The 22,228-nt window shown below is 45.3% G+C and overlaps 1 protein-coding gene and 2 long non-coding RNA genes across 4 annotated transcripts in view; 2 read left to right on the forward strand and 1 right to left on the reverse strand.

Moving 5' to 3' along the window:
- LOC125297247 (NACHT, LRR and PYD domains-containing protein 12-like) overlaps positions 1-22,228 on the forward strand; it is a gene marked incomplete in the record, with an annotated part of 868,465 nt that overhangs the window by 25,513 nt on the left and 820,724 nt on the right.
- Positions 4,654-7,659, forward strand: LOC125297426. Its single transcript, XR_007194006.1, has 4 exons — positions 4,654-4,848; positions 5,233-5,405; positions 5,988-6,160; positions 7,621-7,659. It is a non-coding gene; the product is annotated as an uncharacterized LOC125297426 (long non-coding RNA).
- Positions 13,604-13,944, reverse strand: LOC125297450. 2 transcript variants are annotated; one of them, XR_007194040.1, is made up of 2 exons: positions 13,775-13,944; positions 13,604-13,648 (listed from the first exon to the last, which is right to left on the reverse strand). It is a non-coding gene; the product is annotated as an uncharacterized LOC125297450 (long non-coding RNA). The 2 variants fall into 2 exon arrangements; XR_007194039.1 differs by having other exon boundaries at positions 13,604-13,651.

The raw sequence follows: 22,228 nt of genomic DNA on the forward strand, positions 1-22,228 counted from the left end.
CTTCCACCACCACTAAAAAGTGGGCCGGTCTTGGGCTGAAACTCCCGGGCTGAAAAGTAAGCCCCTCCACCCCTGGTGGGTACTATTAATTGAAATCCCTAATCCCTAACTTTTCATTTCAGTTCATGAAATGTGGGGTGATGACAGCAACCCCTGCCACTGGCAAGATAGGCTTACAATATCAGTCCCCGCGACACACTGTTGTTATAATTAGCAATATAATCAGCATGGTGACATGGTGTCCCTGTTAATATAAAAAATTGAAGCCCTTTAAGGTGGTGTGATGATTTTTTTCGGCGGGCTCTATAGAATGGAATCTCACTGCAACAATGAACAGAGAACTTCTCGATGCACATGATGCATGAAAAGAAAATTATGTTCATTCAGAAATGGAATGTGCATCATGTTAGTTTAGAATAGGCTATTTAGGCATTTGAACCCAGGATGCAGTGCAGCCTACCATAGTTTTATAGGCTATGCTGACAAGTGCTGCAGATCAGTCTCTAAGGCTATACCCTCTTAGCAGACTTTAACATATCATAGCCTGTGCATGTGTTATGTAACTGAGTTGATGTATGTTTTAAGTAATGGATAAATATTATTTATGTATGGATTTCTATGCAACGTCCACAAAAACATCGTCGGCGAACAATGCTCCATGAAAAGAATAAATGAGTTTTGTTGAAACTGCACCAATTCGAAATCACCATGGTTAGATTGTTCAATATGTTCAATATCCCTAACGGAATGCATGTCTTCGCCAAAATGACAAAAAACGAGGTTATATTAATAATGCAAAATGAACGGCAAACTCTGAAATATAGTCTGAAATGAGATGTTATTATCATTGAGACAACAGGGGTATACAAAAATCTGATTGTAGCTTACAGCAGCCGACTATTTAGGTTAAGTTTATAACGCTAGGACGGCCGCCCTGCCGCCTTCTGCCCTTAATGCCGCGCCTTGAGATCTAGTTTTGTTGGTAAACGGAAACCCGTGGGGTTTGGGGTGACGTCTTTTCGCAGTCGCTGCCTAGCAACCGACAGTTGGAAAACAGAGAAGACATGAAGCTACACGGTTTTGACAGTGGGATGACAAAGTTACTAAAAAGGCTACAAGCTGTCATAACAGTTCAGTCTACTGTAGTAAAGTTAGGTCGCACAGTCACTGAGGTCGAGGATAGGTCACTGAGGTCGATAGGTCACTGAGGTCGAGAAGTCACATTATTTTCAGTATGAGTATGGCTACTACTGGCCAAATCCTTCCAATTGTTAGAATTGGACTCTGGGCTTGGGGAACAGCTGAGGGAGGAGGCTACTTGAAACTGTGAGTTTCGGGTCGGTGTGAGTTGGCGGACTTTCAGTTGACATGTAATTAACACCCTTTGAACAATCTAAGCTGTGCGAACGCCAGAGGGCGGATCAGACGCGGACTAGCTCCTTATAATATCGGAGCACCTCTCAGGTAATCAGACAACAACTGCAGTGAGTTGGGGAGAGAAAGCAAGAACACATAAGCTACTACTGGCCAAATCCTCTCCAATTGTTAGAATGGACTCTGGGCGCTTTGGGGAACAGCTGAGGGAGGAGGCTACTTGAAACTGTGAGTTTCGGTCGGTGTGAGCGAGCGGACTTTCAGTTGACAGTAATTAACACCCTTTGAACAATCTAAGCTGTGCGAACGCCAGAGGGCGGATCAGACGCGGACTAGCTCCTTATAATATCGGAGCACCTCTCTCAGGTAATCAGACAACAACTGCAGTGAGTTGGGGAGAGAAAGCAAGAACACATAGGCTACTACTGGCCAAATCCTCTCCAATTGTTAGAATTGACTCTGGGTTGGGAACAGCTGAGGGGAGGAGGCTACTTGAAACTGTGAGTTTCGGGTCGGTGTGAGCGAGCGGACTTTCAGTTGACAGTAATTAACACCCTTTGAACAATCTAAGCTAATGCGAACGCCAGAGGGCTGTCAGGCGTGACTAGCTCCTTATAATATCAGACACCTCTCAGGTAATCGAACCTTAACTGCAGTGAGTTGGGAGAGAAAGCAAAGGACACATAGGCTACTACTGGCTGAAATCCCTCTCAATTGGTAGAATTGGACTCTAGGCGTTGGGAACAGCTGAGGAGGAGCTACTTGAAACTGTGAGTTTCGATTGGTGTGGCGGCGGACTTTCAGTTGACAATGAAATTGCCTTTTGAACAATCCGGCTGTCTTGCCCACGCTGATGCATCATTAGTGAGACAGGAGGACAGCTGCATGCAATTCCTAGCAGAATAAAAATAGTGGCGGCTGCTGAATCGCAGCATAAGCGCAGCCCTCGCTTCAGCCAGACGCGTTTAAAGACGGACACGGTCAAGACAAGCAAGTTGACCTGTGCAAGTTCACGAGCACAGGCACCCGACAAAAGGCAAAATGTGCGTTCCACCATATCTGTTATCACCGGCCATTGCAGAAAACGGCATCATGCCAAGGGGCAGAAATGTCAAAGGGGCAGAAATCCCCTTCACCTCCAGGAACTTAAACGGTCCTCACCGACAGAAACCTCCTTCTCCATGGGCTTGTGGAACTGTCAATCCGCAGTCAACAAAACCGGGACTTCATAGCTGGCTATGCCAACCACCTTCATTGGAACTCCTTGCTCTCACTGAGACTTGGATCAAACCAGAGAACACTGCCACCCCGGCTGCACTCTCCACTAACCTTACACTATCCCACACCCTCGCCTATCTGGGACGAGGAGGCGGGACGGCCTGCTGATCTCCAACAAATGGAAATTCACCCCGCTACTGCCTTCAAACAAATATGTCTCATTCAATTCCATGCCATCACAGTGATCGCCCCAGCAAAATCCCCTACTGTTGGTCATCTACCTACCTCCAGGCCAACTAGGCTTAATTTTATTGACTTAACTTGACACTCTGCTATCCTCCATCCCTGAGCATGACTGTCCGCTTCTTGTTCTCGGGATATGAACATCCACTTAGATGCCCCAGGCTCCAACGGACTTTTTGGCCCTGGTCCCTCCCTTTGACCTTGAACTGGTTCAAAGCCCACCGACTCACAAAGCTGGCAAAAGAGCTTGACTTGATCTTCACTGAACTGCAGCACAGACACCCTCATGGTGGACGCCTCTCCATCTTTCTGACCACTTCTTCATCCAGTTCAACGTCAGCCTGTCAGAACAGCCTCCGGCTCCTCAGCCGATGGTCACGCTCGCCGAAACATCCGAACCTGTCTCCAACGCGACTTCTCCTCTATGGTTGCCTCCGGTCTACCTCCACTCAACTCCTCTCCTCTCTGGAGGTTAATGAAGCCACTGACTCGCTCTGCTCCACACTGACTGGTGTCTAGACGAAGCTGTGCCCTCTTACCACAAGGCCAGCTCGATCCAAACATTCTCATCCATGGCTAAATGATACCCTCCGGATCGCAGCTTTCAAACTCAGAGCCGCGGAGAGGAAATGGCACAAATCCAAACTAGCTGACGACCTCAAAACTACCAGACACTCCTGACCTCTTCTCAGCCAGCATCACTGCTGCTAAGACTGCTTTCTACCATGACAAAATCAACAGCTACAGACACTGAAAAACTTTTCTCAACCTTCAAATCGCTACTCAACCCTCAGCTGCCTCCTCCTCCATCCAGCCTTACTGCAGATACCCTCGCCTCATTTTTTTACAAACAAAGTGGCGGCAATCAGCAGTCAATTTCTTACATGCCCACTCAACGATCTGACTCAGATACCGCGACTCCTACAACCTCTAGGGACTGCTGGAACATCTTTTTTCAGCATTCACGCCTCTCTCCGAGTGAAGTGTCCAGACTCCTGACATGCAGCCGTCCTACCACATGCTCGCTGGACCCTATACCTCACGAGCCTACTTCAGTCCATCAGCCCGACCATCGCTCCAGCTATCACACATGTGATCAATGCCTCGGCTAACCTCCCGCACATTTCCAACAGCGTTCAAAGTGGCCCGGGTAACACCATTACTTAAGAAAGCTTTCTCAACCCTGCTCAAGTCGAGAACTACCGCCCTGTCTCACTACTGCCTTTCCTATCCAAAGGCATTGAACGAGCAGTCTCCAAACAGGTCTCTGATTTGGATCCAGAAGGTTGTTCTGTGAAAGGAAGTCAGTCTTACTGTACTCTAATGTTTTTTTTAAACTGTCCTAAAATTGTGAGAATTGTTCTAAAACTTACTGTTTACCATGTTGTTAGTCGCTTTTGGTTAAAAAAGCGCCAGCCAAATGTAATGTAATGTAATGTAATGAGTCTGTTGAGTCGACATTGCGGAGGTTAGCAGTAGTAGCTGGATGTGGCAGTTGTTTGAGGGAAGACGTTAACGTTTGGCATTTGGTGACTGAAGCGGTAAGTGCTAGCTCTAGTGCTAACTAGATCAGCAAGAGAGTATTAACACTTTCCGGTACAAACGTCTTGGGAGCTGTTTACTGTTGATCGGGAAGGACAGAGAAGAGGGAGTCTGCCATAGTGAGACTAAGTTAACGTTAACATTACAACTTGGTGGACGTTGGAAAAGCCTCGAGTGGAAACCGTTAGCCTGGAAGCTCATCGCGACGCAAGCAGAGCCAACCTTCCCAACTCCACAGCGCATTGTCAGGGCAATGGTCACCCTGCCTTCTCCCTGCCCACCAGTGACCAGTCTCCGCTGCTGGCCCTGCTAAGTGTGTGTTGTGTTTGTGTGTCGCCTAAAAGGTACTGTAGCTTACGGTTTGTTTTACACATGATTAGCGACCTAGTGGAACAGACATTCTGGAGGATCAGCACAGAAGCTGTTATCCTCTACACTGAAGGATCCTCACCGCAAAGTTGAAACACTTCAGTATGTAATCTAGAGAACCAGAAACATCAAGATGTAGTCTGGATTTATTTATTTATTTATTTATTTATTTATTTTTTGTGTTTATTTATTTAAACATACTTACATTTACATAAATGAGGATACATAGAATTGCATCCCTGTAATTCTAGTGTTGTTTACAAGTAGGCTACAGTATGTGTCCTGTTACTGTTACTGCAGAAGGACTCTGTAGTCCTCACTACAGGCAACAAATGAATCATGAATCAATCAATAATCAGCTAATCTAAATGCAGCATCAACTGTTTACACTGGTACCATTTTCTGTGCATTTCACTACATTTAGTCGATTTGATTCAAAGTAACCTTGCATAGTGATATGTTGAGTTCTGTCAAATGTTGTTGCAGATTTGCTGACTGTAAACTCTCAGATAAATCCTGTGAGATTGTTGCTTCAGTTCTACAATCAGCAAACTCCCTACTACAGCTGGAATCTTGAGGGACAATGACCTGGGGGATTATGGAGTTCAGCTTCTCTCAAAAGGACTGTCCAGTTTTAACTGCAAAATACACACATTAAGGTGGGTATACATTTTATTATCATCTTAGATTTCCTGATTAGGGAGAAAAACCATGACAATATAACATCAATTGGGCAGAACCAAAAAGTAGCATTGAACATGCTGAACCTTATTGCTTATGCTTAGAGTTTCAAAATGCTTCTGGATTGGTCTAGTCGTGACCCATTATGTTACAAAAAGTAATATGGCACGAGTGAGAGTGGCATCGGTAGCAGATATCACCATGGCTGTTATTTGCAATTAGGGCACGGGCCAGAGGCCAAGTACAGTGTGTTTTACATGGTGCCTGCACATTTATTTAGAGCACTGGAGCAGTTCTGTAGTCTATTGATATGTTCTATCATTTTTAGAACTATTAATAATAATGCCTATTCTTAAAGTCCACTGGCCAACAATGTCATTTAGGTGCTGAATAGATATAGTGTTGATAGGAAGTTTTTTCAGTTACATTTTGACAACTGTAAAACAAATGTGTCTAAGGAGGAGTGTGTACTAATTCAATAGATATCTCCTCCACACTTCGCAGATCACAGTCATCATATTTAATTTACTAGAGTCTCTCTCTCTCTCTCTCTCTCTCAGGCTCTCTGATTGTCTCATCTCAGAGAAGGGTTGTGGTTTTCTTGCTTCAGCTCTGTCTTCAAACCCTCCCATTTAAAACTGCTTGATCTCAGCTACAATTATCCTGGAGAATCAGGACTGAAGTTGTTATCTGCTAGACTGGAGGATCCTGTCTGTAAACTGGAGATACTGAAGTATGTTCAGAAAGAACCCCCATTGTTGCACATTTAAACATTCAGCACGTTTTCCTGCCAGGAATAAACCGCTTTGAATCAGTCTATTGCCCAATTTCCGCTTTTATGTCAATATTCCGTTTAACCTGTTTACAAGCAAGTAGAATGTCACATTTTGAGCATATTGCTGATTACAAAGCAATCGACATTATTCCAAATAAGTCAGTGACGCAGCCTAATAGGCTCCCAACGCCCTGGCGTGAATTTCCACTGGTGGAATTCCCCTTTGGCTGTATAATACAACGGGCTTCGGGGTCTTCCACCTATATTTCACTTTGTCTGCCGTTACATCGATAGCCATCCTCATCAAGTTTTTAACAAAACTTTTAAAAACGCCGCTATTACTTCATACATTTTCTCCGTTGATGAACTCCATGACGTTACACGATTGCAAAGACATAAGTTTGTCTACTGCCTTTCCAAAAGTGTGCGTTGTTTTGCCATGATTAGGAAAGTGCGTGAGAGACAATTGGTTCATGTTATCCCAATTCTGTGGGAATTGAGCACGCATGAGGCCTACAACACTTTTCCTTCTGGGAGCAGATTCCGTTTAAAGTGTTCTCATGACACAATATTACGCTTTAAAACAGGCATATGCTTTGGTTTATTAATAAACTGAATATGGCCTTTTCGGTTTGTTTCAATCAGAATAAGGTGTTTACAAGACACGAGATATTCGGTTTATTCCCAATAAACTGATTTGAAACCCTTTTATTTGCTGCATGGAACCGTGCTGATTGTCTCTATTTTGGAGACCATAATTATTTCTTCATACACCGAAATGTGCCGGCCTATTTTCAAATGTGTATTATATTAGCTGCTTTTGAAGTATATTTATCTTTGATGCAACATGCAATAGTGAAATATTTAGAGGTAGAGTGCATTCAAATTTTATGAGCCAAATGTTAAGGAAACTTTGCAAATAGTTTTCTGTTTGTGTGTAACTGTTCCCCACCATATTGACCATAAACATTCATGACTGTTTTATCAATCTGAATGCCTCTCAGATTCCAGGCTGCAAGATTAACAGAAAGACTTTGCTTGTGTTGGTTGGTGGTCCCTGATCATGCATTAAATAATGGAGTTTCACTGTTGGAAAGTGCATTTGTTATTCAGAGGTAGTCCTCTGGTTGCTCACAATTAACTCTATCTAAGTACAGGATAGACAGTGTTGGGGCTTTTACTTCATGATTGTCTCCTTCTGAGAACTAGAGGGGTCTTGAGCGTCACCTTGGGACAAGTGGGGAGCCTTTGTGATCGTGCATGCAAACATATATGTATATAATTTTATATACATGGGTAGACTTTTCTGTGGATTATAAATCACCTTACATTTCACAAGGTGGCACAAATAGAAAATCAGCAGTGTTGACATCTGTCAAATGGTACATGTTTCCTGACATTTTGCTTTTCTTTTACAGAACTGACCATGCTTCTCTAAGCAAAGCAACGTCCACGTTGCTGAGATGTAAGAAGTTTTTTTTATTATTATTATTATTGTTTATTCACTATTTGTGATCATTCACATTCACATGTTTTAGCATGGTATGCTTGAATGTGTATGGGTGTCTAATAGCAACCGTGCGCGCTTCCGGCACATCGATAAGATGCGCAAGTACGTCCACAAAGTCAGGTGCGTGCGGAGTCAGATTAGATCCAGAAGCAGGGCGCGTATGCCTGGCAGATCTGATGCGTGCGTGCGTGCGTGCGTGCGTCTGGCAGATCTGAGCGCAAGATGCGATGCGTGCGGTCCCACAGATCTGGCAGATGCTGCGGCTCAGGCCTGGCAGATCCTGAGCAGGATGCGTGCGTGCGTTTAGCAGATCGAACAGATGCGCGTGCGCGCCTATATCGAGCAGATCCTGATCCCAAGAGCGCGTGCGCGCGCGTCCCACAGATCGGTCGATGCGTGCGTGCGTGTGCGCGTGCGTGCTCGGCAGACTGAGCAGGAGCGTCCGTGCGTCGGTAGACTGAGCGTTGCCGCGTGCGGTCCTGCAGATCAGGTGAACTGCGTGCGCCCGTGCGTGAGCCTGGCACTGCGCTGCGCAGGTGTGCGTGCGTGTGTGTCAGGCAGATCGATAGGCGTGTACAGTAAAACTGGTGCGTTGTGCTAACCCATCAGATGCGTGGCGGCGCAAAGTGTCTGGCGATGCCTTCGCGCGCGTCAAGGTGAGATCCGATATAGCGCGCTGGCAGACTGAGCAGGATGCGCGTGCGTACTGGAGCAGATCCGTGGAATTCCAGGATGCGTGCGCGGCGGTCAGAGACCTGTGCGTGCGTGCGCGCGCGCGCCGGCAGATCGATATGATGCGTGCGCAAATAAGCAGATCAGATGCGCGCGCGCGTGCGTCGGGCAGATCGATACATGCGATGCGCGCGTGCGTCCTGGCAGATCAGCAGTGATGCGCCGCAGATACCAGGCTGGCAGATCCCGATATGAGCGCGTGCGCGCGCGCGTGCGCGCGCGTGCGCGCGCGCAGTGCGCGCGCGCCTCGGTTAAGATCGATATATGTCCCGTATGGCAGACTGATGAGTGCGTGCGCGCTGTCCTGGCAGATCGGGCAGGAGTCCGTGCCCCGCGCGAGCTTCGGTAGATCGAGGCGTGCCGCGGTGCGTGCGTGCTGGTAGATCGATATAGGCGGCTGGTGCAAAACGGCGTGCGTGCCAGCAACCCAGATGCGTGCGGCTCAGGCCGGCAGACTGAGCAGGAGCATGCGATGCGTGCGTGCGTGCTAGCAGACTGAACAGATGCGTCTGTGCGCAGCTGGTGAGGGATCGATAAGAGTGTGCGTGTGTCCTGGCAGATCACAGGATGCGCGCGTGCGTGCGTGCGCGTGCGCGCGTCACTGGCAGATCCTGATAGGTGATGCGGTCCGTGCGCTGGTTATGATCCTGATATAAATATTTCGCGTGCGGTCCCAGATCATAGTGACTGGTGCGGCGTCCGTGCGTGCGATTGGTGATCTGATAGCGCCGCTGCGCGCGTGCGTGCGCTCTGGCAGATCGATAGGCGTGCGTATTCAAACGGCGTGCGTGTCGGAAGCAACCCATCCAGCAGTGCGTGCGCGCAAGTAAAATGAGCAGATCTGATATGATGCGCGCGTCAGAGCAGATCCGATAGGCGCGGTGTCGAGCAGATCCTGATATGATGCGCGCGGCAAAGCCTGGGCGCAGATCTGAACAGATGCGCGTCAGCGAGATCCAGCGTGCGCGCGTCTGGCAGATCGATGCCAGATGCGCGTCAGGCAGACTGAACGATGCGTGCGCGTCAGCAGATCGATATGATGCGCGTGCGCGTGCGTGCGCGTGCGTGCGTCCGGTGTCACAGGATCCGATCGGCGCGCGCGCGTTGAAGCAGATCGAACAGATGCGTACCGTGCGCAGATCTGGCAGATCCTGTGCGCGCGCGCGCGCGCGCATTCGCGCTCGGCAGACTGATATGCGCGCGCGCGCGTCCGCGTACTGGCAGATCCCGATAGTGATGCGATGCGCGCGCGCGCGCGCGTCAAGAGATCGATAGTAGATGCGTGCGTGCGTGCGTGCTGGCTATGATCGATATATAGATGCGCGTGCGCGGCTGGCAGACTGGAGCAGGATGCGCGTGTGTCCAGTGCGCGGAGACTGGCAGATCCTGATATTTTCGCGTGCGCGCGTCCGCGTGTGTCTGGTAATGTCCATGCGTGCGCGTCCCGGTGCGCGATCGTATGATCGATGTGCGTGCGCGCGCGCAACACTGGCAGATCCGAGAGATGCGCGGCGCGGTCCGCGCAAGGTCTGCGCGCGCGCCCGGGAGCAAGATCTGGCCAGGCGCGCGGCGGCAGATCCGATATGATATCTGAAAGTGCGCGCGCGCGCGCGTATCGTATAAGATCCAGATATGATGCGTGCGCGCGTGCGCGCGCGCGCGTGCGCGCGTGCAACCGCAAGTATCGTCCACGTGCGTTCCGCGCGATGGCTACCGACCAGATAGATGCGCAAGTGCGTAAGCAAAAGGTCTATTATGCTGGCGAAAGATCCGGATATTTCGCGCGTGCGCGCGTGCCGCGCGTGCGCGCGCGCGCGCGGCGCGTGCGCGTGGCGCAGATCTGGATTAAATGATGCGTACAGATCTGATATGGCGCGCGTACTGGTTAAGATCCGAAGAGGCGCGCGCGCGCGCAGCAAGTGCGTAAGAAAGATCCGATATATGCGATGTCGGCAGATCCGATAGTCATGCGCGCGCGTGCGCGCGTCGGCAGATTGAGTAGGAGATATGTGTGTGTGTGGGTAGATTAGTAGGTGTGTGTGTTCCCATGCCACCCTCCTCTTGGTTCTGCATATGTGTGTGTGTGTTCCCCATTTCTGATGAGGATGTTCTCTGTATCATGTGTGTGTGTGTGCCTTGTTAAGGTGTGTTAAGGTGTTTTGTATTGACATACTGTTTGTATTGTGTGTGTGTGTGTGTGTGTGTGTTTGTTTGTTTGTTTTGTGTTGACATGGTGTGTGTGTGTTCTCATGTTATCTCTGTATGTGTGTGTGTGTTCTCATGTTCTCTCCTCTTGTCTGCAGATGCCTGTGATCTCACACTGGACCCCAACACAGCACACAGAAAACTCTCTCTCTCTCTGAGGAGAACAGAAGGGGTGACACGTGTGAAGAAGCAGCAGCAGTCAGATCCTGAACACCCAGAGATTTGACTCCATTTATCCTCAGGTGTTGTGTAGAGAGGGTCTGACTGGACGCTGCTACTGGGAGGCTGAGTGGAGTGGAGATGATGGAGCTGATATATCTGTGGCCTATAAAAGCATCAAGAGGAAAGGGGTCAGTGCTGACGTCATAATGGGACGGAATGCCAAGTCCTGGAGTTTGTACTGCTCTCCTCATCACAGTTACTCTGTCTGGCACAATAATAAACACACTATCATACCTGCCCCCTCCTCTCGGCTCCCAGAACAGTAGGAGTTTACCTGGACTGGCCGGGCCGGCACTCTGTGTTCTACAGCGTCTCCACTGACACACTCACCCACCTGCACCGTTCCACTCCACATTCACTGAGCCCCTCTATCCAGGGTTTGGGCTTTTTGGGATTATGGCTCCCTCAGTGTCCTGCTAAGATCACATGAGCTAGATCCTCCAACAGGTACATCCACCCTTTCACCCCTTTCTCTCTTTCTCTCTCTCTCTCTCTCTTTCTCTCTTTCTGTGTCTGTGTGTGTGTCTGTATCTCCCTCTGTCTGTGTCTTTGTATGACACTGTAATGTAAATACAGGCTTGTAGGCACAAGAAGCTCTTTTACAAACAACTTTAGTAAGAGGGCATTACATTATTTTGCTTTGCATCAGATCTGGCATATCTTTACTAACACATCATCCAACAGGTACATCCATAGTGTGTGTGTGTGTGTGTGTGTGTGTATTGTTTGACATTATTATTTGTGTGTGTGTGTGTGTGTGTGTGTGTGGTTTGTTTAACACTGTTGTCTATTTAACAAACTGCCAAAATTCAGACTTAAATTCATCAAGTCAAGACACTCCAACATTCCACAGTAACCACGTAACCGTAGCAACATCCATTGTGATGCTTGTTCTGTGGCCCTGGCAGTTGAGCAGGGCTTGTTGCTATGGCAATAGTTCCAGCTTTGGCCCATAGACTGTATAAAGAACTGCAGGAACTCCAGTCACACACACTCCTGTTCATACACATGTGTATTGCTGAGATGCTGTTTAGATATTGATATGTATATTCAGTTATATAATTACTGTTCTGATGAAACAAATGCTGATATTGCTTTCTTTATATTATGCTCTTCTCCTGAAAATGAATGTGTGGATTATGAGAATGTTTTCAACAACAACAATATGATGTATTCTGTTCTCCGTAAAGTTTAGTTATTTGCTGAATTTCTTTGAAAAAGTTATTTGCTGATCTGAGGTGTCAGTGGTTCTATACAGTATGTGTTGACATAGCAAAAAAAATGCTTGTTTTTCTGACTTAAAATATGTAAATAAAATGTGTTTCTGACTTTTAAATGTCTGAATAAAGATTCTGAAAGGAGATGTGATGAACCTGTTGTCAGTTGATTTGTTTCATTGTTTTCTATGCTATAACAAAACAGAATATATGTGATTTTTATTTTGTGATTTTTGTTTCTTTTCTTCAAACTTCCTTTTTCCGTAGTTGGACATTTCATGCATTGACCACCCAAGATCATCTCTCTATTCAGTGCAACACTGTACCAGATTAGTGTATTGCAGTAGTATAATAACTAGGGCTGTCAAAAGCACATTGACTTTGATTAATTAATTACAGAAATATTAAGGCATTAAAGAAAATAAAGCTGCTTAATCATTTCGTGGTGACATTTGACACAGTGCAGTGTGGCTATAGTGACTGAAGGGCGCAGAGCAGAAAGCTGCTTTGAATGAAACGTTTAGCCCACGTTTTAAAAAAAGAACGCCCAGACTAGTCCTGTTGACAGGAGCATCAATCTACTATTTTCAGTAAGGAATTCCCGTTGCCTACCATGGGAGTTCGTCAAGTCTGAAATATCACCAGAGCATGTTTAATAGGTAGCCTGGCTCTGGTATCACCTCAATGCAAAAGCAATCTGGAGGTAGGCCTACAAGTTAGCACACCTCTTGATGATAATAATGCTAGCGCCACCCTTGTTAAAGTTACCTTGCTAACGTGGCGTATTGTTTGCTTAGCCTATAGGCCTACCCTACGACTGACTAACTAACTAACCGACAAACCAACCCGATCTCACAAGCAATGCGTATGAAGTTAAATACATAACACTAATACCGAATAGGCGTGTATGAATTCATCACGCATAAAATCAACTAGTGACACATCGCGGTAACCTACATATCCGCTCACTCAAGCAACTTATATTGCAAACGGCCACCTGTCAAAATCATTTTTTATTTCATAAAACATGGGTCTAAACAAAAGAAACCGATTTTTTTTATGTATTACAAAAGCGTAAACCTTTAGCATGTTGACCAGGTTACCTAATTATCAATTTTAAAGTACTGCTATCAAGCGAGATTTTCATTAATTAGCCTACACCAAACCATTATTTATTGTAACGAAACTTATTTATGAAATAAAAAAAAATGATTTTGACAGGTGGCGTGCGTGGCCATGTTGCTTGAGTGGCGGATATGTAGGCTACGCATGTGTCACTAGCTGATTTTGCGTATGAATTCATACGCAATTCGGTATTAGTGTTGCGTACGACTTCATACGCATTGCTTGTGAGATCGGGTTGGACAAACTCCCTTACTAAATTGAGTACATGTGTTGCACACTTGAAACAAAATGTCTTCAAAAGTATGTTGAAGGTGGTTACATTTATTTCCATTCCAATAACTTCACACATTGCATTTCGATTCGCACTTGTAGGCTATGCTGCTTTTTTTGTCTCGTTTTCTTAGAGCCCTGCGTTTTCTTATCTTTGACTGCCACCTACTGGATAGAAAAGAAAACAACCTAATAATTACGTGAACAAAATCTACAACATTACATTTAGCAGAAACAACATGTTTGAATGGCCATAAAAGGATAAATCATGGGGGGTATACCACACATTACCTTGGTGTTAGGGTAGCTTACTCTGCACATGCCATTGACAGTGATTTGTAGCTTCAGTCATTTGCATCATACTAAACATCTGACACCAGGAACTACTGATGCCTGAGCCAAAGGGAAAATGATCATAAAAGAGAGAAGTTGAACTTTAAAGTTTATAATGTTGGTTTGGCTCTTCATTGATTCACTCATCTGACAAAAATTGATGTTAAGATAAGTTCATAGCAAAAATGGATGCATGTGATTGATTTAGATTAATTAATCACAGAGTTTGTGGGAGTGGAAGGGAGTTCCAGAGTTTGGGGCCAGCCACGCTAAAAGCCCTGTCACCCATGGAATGGAGATGTGCAGTGGGGGTGGATAGGAGGTGGGCATCAGTGGAGCGTAAGGTGCGGGTAGGTAGGTAAGGGGTCAGGAGGCTTGAAAGATAAGAGGGTGCAAGATTATGTTGGGCTTTGAGTGATGTATTTGATGTGAGAGTCAAAGGAAACTGTAGAATCAATTGTGACACTAAGGTGTTTTGACTTCACAGGTAGAGGTGGTGAAGTAGCCAGGGATGGATAACCAGATGCCACCCACCCAAACCTCTTTTCAGTCGACTCCCATCTGGCAGGCGATACAGGAGCCTGTGCTCCCGCACCAGCAGGCTCGGGTACAGTTTCTTTCCAGAGGCATTAACACTGCTGAGCAAAACTTCACCTCCTGTCTAGCATTTGCACTTTAGCTGTTACTAGTTTACCTGTTTTCTTTTTACTACTGCACTGTTTACCTGTTTACATTGACTGTATTGCACTGCTTACCTGTTTACATTACTCCTACACTGTTTCACCTATGACTTTGCGCTGCCAACACCCCATACTATACATTATATATATATATATATTATATCTATTTTATATTCCATAGTCTGCCCATAAACTGAGCAATATACTGTACATATATATTACATATATACAAACAAACTGAGACAACCCATTGAAAGAGCAGAAAATACACTTTCAAATGATACGCTATGATAGCTTAATTGTAAACATGTTTAACTAATAAGCTATGATATCTATACAATACAATTAGCAATACTGCGCTAATGAGTGTCATAGGTAGTTTAGGTTACATATCATGCCAACATTATAGCTTAACAGATTTATATAGAAGCAGATCTTAACATTGTGAACCACATGGCTCAGTTTTCAGAAACTGTCACATCAGAGAGTGGAGTAGCATCAGACCTCATCCTCCTCTGTGTGCTTATACACAGCAGTTCCAAATAAAAGCAAACCATGTTTAGCCATTTTGACTGAAAGGTCATCTTATTCTGTTTTATTATATTAGGCTCTAATTATGATAAGAGGCACATATCAAATGTCTCCTTCATGTAGAGAAAGATGATGGAGAAGATGTGATTGAGGATGATGGAGGTGAAGAGAGCAGGGGGTATGGCTGCTCTGAGCACAGTGAGGACATGACACAAGAGCAAATAGGCAGAGCAGTGCACAACAGCTTTTGCCAGAGGATCCAGGACCATGGGCAGATAAATTAGCAAATGATCAGAGAGACACCACAGTACGCATGGAGTCATGTCATGTAGCTTAAACGTAACCTTAGCAACCACAGTAGAGTAGGCTAGAGCATGCTGGGAAATGATCAGAGAGACACCACAGTATGCAGGACTGGTACTACAGTAGGGTCCAGGATCTAGTGCCTTTCTCCCTGATTACACCCTTTGAATGCATGCTGAGGCTGTGAAATTATGTATGGGGTAGACATACAAGAAATTAATGTGGACATGCTTGCCGGTAAAGTTGAAATGTAACCCCCACACACACAGGTTTTATTTTGCGGAGAGATGTGTAGGACTAAGTGGCAGTCATATTTTATGCATATAGTTTTAAGTGTTTCTACAAATGTAGAATCAGTTAGTAGTTACTTTTATCCTATATGATTCTTTGTGAATACCAGCCTAGAACTAATTTATTGTCATTTCAGTTCAAAACACACAAGTTCAGAGATGGCAGAACTAGAGAGTTCCTGCCCTTTCTCATGTGTGACATCATGGGTCTGGAAGTAGGGGATTCTGAAGGGGCGCATCCTGATGACCTCATCAACATTTTAAAAGGTCAAATAAAAGATGGCCATAAGGTAATAATAAAAAACACACAGACACACTACTACTACTACTTTTACTTCATGTCAGTGTGAAGCACGGGAACACTTTAGAGCTGTTCTTCTTGCTGTAGTTTAATCCTAGGAGCCCCTGTTCAGACACAGAGCCAGACTTCATCAGCTACCCCAGTCTGAGGGATGGAACTCATTGGCTTCTAAGTGTCATTCCAGCAGACAAGGTCAGTGTGCAGCAGGATGGTTCCTTTGAGAAGATGAGGTCCATCAGAAAACAGGCCAGTGAGATGGGGTAGTGATGATCAACATGTTCACACTAATATCACTAGTACTTATGGCTCTCCCATCCAAGCACTAACCAAGCAGACATCTGCTAGACATCAAGAGTTCAAGCTTCAGCCACCCATACTGGGGTCCACATGCCAAAGGGTTTGAGTCCTGATCCCATCTCTCTCTCTCTCTCTCTCTCTCTCTCTCTCTCTCTCACTCCTTCGCTCCCTATCAGACTCAAGGCTCAAAAAAAGACCCCCAAACATCAAGTCAGAACAAAGACTAAGTAAAGGTCATGATCAAGGAAAATGTCTTCCTGCAGGAATCCCTCAGCTTACTGTACAATGCTACCAAAAGTGGATCAGGCCCAGAGGTCAAGAAGGACATCAGAGTGATCTACAGGAGCAAGAAGATCAAGGAGAAGATGCACTTCCATCAGAACATCTGCCTGTGCACAAGATCTACACACCAGATATATGTATAGGATACAGTCATCATGTCTTCTCTTCTCTTCTCTGGGCAAACATCTCTTCAGATGCAGGAGTGCAGTAACAGACTGGGAGTTCCCTTTAATGAGTTTGTTCAATGGAGACACATTCTCTCTCCCTCACATACACACTTAGACACACAACTGGATCTGGTTGTACAAAACCCATTGCTTAGACGTGGCTCAACATGCAGTGACACATATGGTATGGCCATTCCTCTATAGTGTGTGTGTGTGTGTGTGTGTGTGTGTGTGTGTGTGTGTGTGTGTGTGTGTGCATGTGTATTAATATGTGTGTATTATTGATATGCGTCTTGGCGTGTATATGTGTCTTGGCGTGTATATATGTGTGTAATGAAGAGAGAGTCATAGATAGGGAGGAGAGAGTGTGCATGTATGTGAAAGAGAGAAAGACAGAGAGGGAGGGAGTGTGTGTGTGTGTGTGTGTGTGTGTGTGTGTGTGCAATGTGTGTGTGTGCATGTGTGTGATAATGTCTGTGTGTGTGTAATATGTGTAATATTAATAGCTTTTTGTGTAATGCGTGTGTATTGTCGCACAATGTAATGCGTAATAATGTGTACGTAATGTAATGTATGTGCATGTAATAAATAATTTCATGTCAAATGTTTAATAATGATAATAGATGCGTAAATGTGTAATATATAATATTAATGTAGGGAAAATCGCAAATAGGAAGGGAAGAAAGAGGAAAATACATATATGTGAGAAAAGAAAGACAGAAAGGAAGAGGGGAATGGCAATGTGTGTGTGTGTGTGTAATGTGTATGTGTAATAATGTGTCATCGCGCGATGTATATATGTAAGGCGATAATACCATATATTAATGTAATGAAAGTCATAGATAAGGAGGAGGAAAGTATGCATGTATGAAAAAAAAAAGACAGAAAGAAAGAAAGGGAGTGTATTAATGTGTGTGTGTGTGTGTGTGTATTGTGCATGTAATAATGTGCGTGTCGTGTGTAATGTAATGTGTATTAATGCGTGTGTAATGCGTGTCGTGTGTGTAATATTCAATGCGTGTAATATTAATGTGTCTTGGCGATAATGATGTCTGATGTCGCGTGTAATATGATTAATGTGTTATTGTCACGTGCGTGAATGTGTGTATATGTGTGTGAGAGAGTCATAGATAGAGGAGGAGAGTGTGCATGTATATGTGAGAGAAAGACAGAGAGAGAGGGAGGGAGTGTGTGTGTGTGTGTGTGTGTGTGTGTGTGTGTGTGTGTGTGTGTGTGTGTGTGTGTGTGTACACTTTGTTGAACTCTGCACTGAATTGTCCTTTACTGAGCCCCTGATGTCCGCAAAGTAACAGGCACCTCATTCTTCATGGATTTTCTTTTCAATTTGTCCGATTGTCGGTGCGATGCTTAGGTGCGTTTATGGTGGGCCACACCAGGCACGTAACAAAAGCGTTCCATTCACGTTGTGTTCCCCTTGTGCGAATGCTGAGGCCATAACTTCCACACAGCGGGAGGTGAAGGGTGAGATGGCTAAGCAGCTCTGCAACAACCTCACTCGACTCATGACTGAAAGGTTGAGTCACTCTGAGACAGCCAGTCAACACTCCTGGCCACTCTCCTGGATCCACGATTCAAAACAATGGGTTTTGCAATTCAGGGAATTCCCAAAATGCTGTGAGAAGGCTCACGGCCGGATGTTCTGCTCTTTTAAAGACAGCACTCCACCTGACTCAAGCACAAGAGCCTGCTGAATCCTCAGGTATATGAATCTATGGTCAATATTGCCATGTTTATATTGTTTTTTTTGTAATGCATTTTTTTGTGTCCCCATTCAGGGCGGGCCTTTGGGATTTGCTGGACCCACATGTTTCAGAGATCAGGAAGGTGAAAGTGCCACTGCAAAATGCCACTGTAGAGGTGCAGCAGTACTTGAGACCAAACATCCCACGCTCAGAAGACCCACCAGTTTTGGGCTCAGCACAAAACGTCTATCCTCATTTGGATGTGCTGGCCCCAAATATTCTGTGCACACCAGCCTCCCTCTGTGCCATGTGAAGCGGTTTTATTTCTAAAGCTGGTGAAGTGGTCAGCAAGAAGAGAAACAGACTCAGCCCTGGCACAGTGGGAGCACATTCTATTACTGAATAAAATGACATTTCATTTCTGTTTCCCACAAACTTCGTCACCAAGCACTGTTATTATATGTCCTCAAGCACCATCAGTGACTTGTCCCACGAAGACACTGCTATTGTCCATAATCACCATCACTGACCTGTCCACGAGCACTGTTATTAACCACCATCACTGACCTGTCACAAGCACTGTTATTGTCCATAAGCGCCATCACTGACCCGTCCACGAGCACTGTTGTTGTCCACCATCACTGACCTGTCCACAAGCGCTGTTATTGTCCATAAGCACCATCACTGACCTGTCCACGGGCACTGTTATTGTCCACCATCACTGACCTGTCCACAAGCACTGTTATTGTCCACCATCACTGACCTGTCCACAAGCACTGTTATTGTCCATAAGCACCATCACTGACCTGTCCACGGAGCACTGTTATTGTCCACCATCACTTTGACCTGTCCACAAAAGCTGTTGTTGTCCATAAGCGCCATCACTGACCTGTCCCACGGCACTGTTATTGTCCATAAGTACCATCACTGACCTGTCCACGGGCACTGTTATTGTCCACCATCACTGACCTGTCCACGAGCACTGTTGTTGTCCATAAGCACCATCACTGACCTGTCCCACAAGCACTGTTATTGTCCGCATAAGCGCCATCACTGACCTGTCCACGAGCACTGTTGTTGTCCATAAGCACCATCACTGACCTGTCCACAAGCACTGTTGTTGTCCATAAAGCGCCATCACTGACCTGTCCCAGGCACTGTTATTGTCCGTAAGCACCATCACTGACCTGTCCACGAGCACTATTTATTGTCCACCATCTGTGTTGCCCCTGCAGGTAACCCCAGAACCTAGTCAACGTCAGCCGTTTCTCAGGCGTAACCCCAGGTCCTAGGCAGTTAAGACCCACGATACCCCTTTGAGGGGTTATTGTAAAGCAGGGACCTACTGTCAAGCGAAGTTGCACGTCTTCCCTCTGCGGCGCAGAATAACCTATTACTCTATTTTAAATATCCCCTCGGAAGTTGATCAGGCTTCCGTGGTGGATTATTGAATGTTTATGAAATAAGGAGCGACTACGCCTAGGTCTCGAACAGTTGGCTAACGTGCAAAGATGTTTGACCCTAGAGTTTATCTAGAGACACAGGTTATAGGCTACTTCTTGCTCAGGTTTTATAAGGATGGAGATTTTTGTTGCCATGCAGCAGTACTAAGTCAACTAACCCAAGTCTTAGACAGAGCAGATGAATAACCACAGAAGGAACCAGTTATCTTACCCTCCTGCTGGGAATTGGTGAAAAACCAAGAAAAGACACAAATACTGCTTGAAGAATTGGATGCCAAGGTTAAATGAGTTCTTTACTTTTCAGCACTTTGGTGATGTTACAAAATGCGGCGTAATATCCACTTGCAGGTTACAATGTTGTAGAAAATGGAAAAAGAGTAAATCCACAAAATAGGAAAATAGTAATCCACACATGGAGAAGAGATTACAATAAAACCACAAACGGAGAAAAAAGGCCTACTTAAATACAGTGGCACAAGTAGTTGATTAAAATGTTAGGGCACACAACATGAACCGTGACGATTTTCCCAAAGCGAATAAACAGGAGAACTACAATGTCTGGCGCAATAGCACTTGGGAGTACTTTGACCTAGGTAGTAATATTACTACCTAGAGAGAAGGCACACACACTAGAGATGCGCTGATGGAATATTATTTCAACCATAACTGCATAGCAAAACTTAATCCATCCATCAGCAAAGTTTTTGACCAATTTTCAAAACCGCCCCGCCCGCCATCTGCTGTGTGTTTATAATGTAGGCTATATGGGATGTTTTTAATGTAGCCTATATGGGATGCAGCGCTGCTGACGTGAGGCTAGAAAGCTCTTGCCTGTTCTTTCTAGAAAACTGATCAATGCAGCAAATATATTAAAAGGCTAAAGTCCTACATTGGCTATGTTGTAGCCTATATCCCCAGAATATCAGCAGCAAACTCAGTCTCTGTCTAAAAACAGTCTGATTTCATATCAGAATAACAAATGCATTGTCTTATTAGAAAGCCCGGTGCGACTCTTATCTAAACAGTAGAGCTATTTTTGGCTGGCTTCTGCAGAACGTGAGCCAGAGCGCAAATAGCGTCAAAAGGCTCCGCTCTGCTCTGCACCCTGCCGTCTGGTCTGACTGCAGCACGGCGCCTAACTGCAGCACACAAATACATCACTGTGTGGTCATCCAGTCTGATCTCGGAGCAGTGTGTTGATGGCATGAAAAGCTTACGTTCCTATGAGCAATAGACGCAAAGAGGAGTCTAGAGAGAGACACAACAAGTACCATCGGAGAAAGGCTCTTAAACAAGAAAGAAAGCCGGGGAGTGGTTGGGGTCAAGTAAGGCTTGAATCTCAGACCATGTCCTATCAAAAGCATTAATCACAAAGCTCATTCCAAACCCAAAACATCTCTCTTCTGTGCAAGACCTTCCTGTCTCTCTCTCTCTTAATCAGTCAATCCCTCATGTTCTTGTTTTTTCCCTCCGCCTCGGATTCAGAAATAATACAATCAATATGGCCATGAAGCAGGGACATCTGGTGGACCTGGAGTCAAGCTAATAAAACGCACATCGGCCTGTTGCCTATAGCCTATTCTGTGTGCCAATATAGCCTATCGTCCAAATGCCCCGTTGCATTGCATTCTCCACATTTTTAGCTAAATTTTCATGTACCACATCAGCGTTTTTGTTCAGTGAATCTTTTGTAAATTGCTTTACAATTACCGTCGGGACTTGTCCTTGGCCTTCGGCTTGCCTCTTGCCACTATTCACTCCTTCGTCTTCAACATTCCCGTAGAATTCTCAATATTTTTGGCCTCAATGTGTCCAGTTACATAGTCTGTCTGTTCTTAGTCTTGGATTTTGTGAAATAAATGTCTAAATATCACCTGTTTGCTGCAGCTTCGGTCTGCCGATCGTCCTTTTAAAACAGCATCTTTTTCTCTCTCGGCATTTAATCTGCTGCAGGCTTGTCTCTCCACGTCGTCAAAATGCTTGACTGCATTGCATTCTCCAATTTTTAGCTACATTTTCATGTACCAAATTTTCATGTATAGCCTACCACAACTTGTCAGCAGCCTTCGGTTTGCTCTTGCCACTATTCACTCCCTTCTTCTTCCGATGTAATTTCTGGAGTCATCTACAAGATGTTTACACACACACACACACACATTCACCTCAGTAAATAGAACCAAATTGACGTTGACTTCAACCTGTGCTATATCTAGATGAGACTGCCTGGGTTATTTTGTTTCGATATCAAACACATAGTAATTGTAGCCTTCAGGGAATAGGCATTTAAAAAGAGACAGAGAGTGATATGACTCGTATGACTTACGAGCCTCAATAGCATCCACAGCGGAAAAAAAAGAAGGAAAGATAAAAGTCGGAAAACTTAGAAGGCGAGCAA

Source organism: Alosa alosa, chromosome 7 (genome assembly GCF_017589495.1).
Source record: "Alosa alosa isolate M-15738 ecotype Scorff River chromosome 7, AALO_Geno_1.1, whole genome shotgun sequence".
In the NCBI taxonomy this organism is placed as follows: Eukaryota; Metazoa; Chordata; class Actinopteri; order Clupeiformes; family Clupeidae; genus Alosa; species Alosa alosa.